Here is a 1639-nt window from a genome sequence, read left to right as displayed (position 1 = left end):
CCCAACGATTGCAGAAGATAGCACTTCCCCTAATTCCCTCTCCTCTCTCTCTGATTCTATTCCGTCCTTTGTAACCCGTGTATTTTTCTTTTATGGTGTTTTGCACACTATTTCACTTTTGTCAACTAGTCGGAAAGGGCACCAATGCAGCAGCCTCAGAATGACCTGTTATTTAAACCGATTCGGGTAGAATGTTGGTAAATAACTTTGTCACATAATGGTGAGGTTGTAGGAACTTATAAAAGTAGAGGAGAACAAACGGCAGTATGTTGGCATTCCCTTGGGTATGCTCCCTACCATTTTGAGGTCTTATGTCATACAAAGTTGGTGGAAGATAATGAATGTGACTTGAGCCTGTTTGCACTGGAAGTCGAGTTTAATTGGGTTTGAAGACTGCTGAAGCTTTAAAGAAGGCGAAGAGACGAGGCTTCGATTCGACACCGTGGTGAAGAATAGTGAGTGGCCAAATTAACGCATTGAGAAGAACTTGCTGTCAATTTCAAAGGTAATTAGTGGTGAACCAGTTGAGCTGGGCCAAAATCAAGTCGTGAAAGCCGAGCACCTGACTTCCACCCACAGACTGGGCATTAAAAATTGGCGATAATAAGCTTGAAAGATCACTATGGCTGTCTTCAACCTCTTTTAAGTAGGTCTTTAAAGGAGTGTTTACTGTCTGACTAAATTATGATGAGGAATGGCTTTAGTCTGGATCCCAAAGTCAAATGAACGATCAGTCCCTACCCATCATCGCTGCTCACATCACACTTCTAAGGCACACACCACACCATCACTACAATGTCTGTGGGTCGGTGGATGGGGGTGTGTGTTGGATTGCAGGTGGAATTGTTCACTATGAGCTGTTCGCTCGTCGAGGGTTAAATACTAACAAAAATCATAAACAGCGGGTGGGATTCACGCATGTTCATCCATATATTTATCCATCTATCCATCCATTTCTCCACCAGACACAGGTAAATTAGGGTGGGTGGTGTACGAGAAAAGCTGCTCCTCTCGGAAACACCCAAGACTACTGAAACAGTCAAAGGGAAGTTCTGTTGTCACGGCACCACACATGACCTCATTCCACACACTGCAAATCTGACCCGTGAGGGGGAGGGGGGAGGTGGGGATCTGTTCTTTTATGATGGGAGAGGATGGAATGGAATCGGAGTGGATGAGATGGACTGGGCTGCGATTGGATGGAATGAGATGAAGTGAGATGAGGGGCAGATAATGCTTTACCTCATTCCCCGTATTCTTCTCATGCTTCACAAAGTCCTTCCAAGTGACGGGTATCAACTCCTCCTGGTCTTAGCATTAGCCAGTGGCAGGAAATGTAGCAGATGGTTGTGCAGCAACTGTGCGTTAGTAAATGAGTTGTCCAGAACTGGGTTGTTCTTGTCCAGTAGGAAAAAATGCCTGATGGATGTGGGATTGGTGGCCGACTTTTTGTCTAGCTTGGAAAAGGACTACAGAATGTAGTAGTGTTTATTCCAAGGAGTGCAACAATTTTCGAGCCTTTTCCAAATATCTAATCTTCCTGGCGAAAATGCGGCCCAACTTCCTCGGCTTCCTACTATCCATCCTAGTACACGGCTATGACTCTAGGCTCGCAGGTTCACTTCTTAGCATGGGTTTT

The sequence above is a fragment of the Echinococcus granulosus genome (genome assembly GCF_000524195.1).
Source record: "Echinococcus granulosus chromosome Unknown EG_S00041, whole genome shotgun sequence".
Taxonomy (NCBI): Eukaryota; Metazoa; Platyhelminthes; class Cestoda; order Cyclophyllidea; family Taeniidae; genus Echinococcus; species Echinococcus granulosus.
This window is presented reverse-complemented; position numbering follows the sequence as displayed.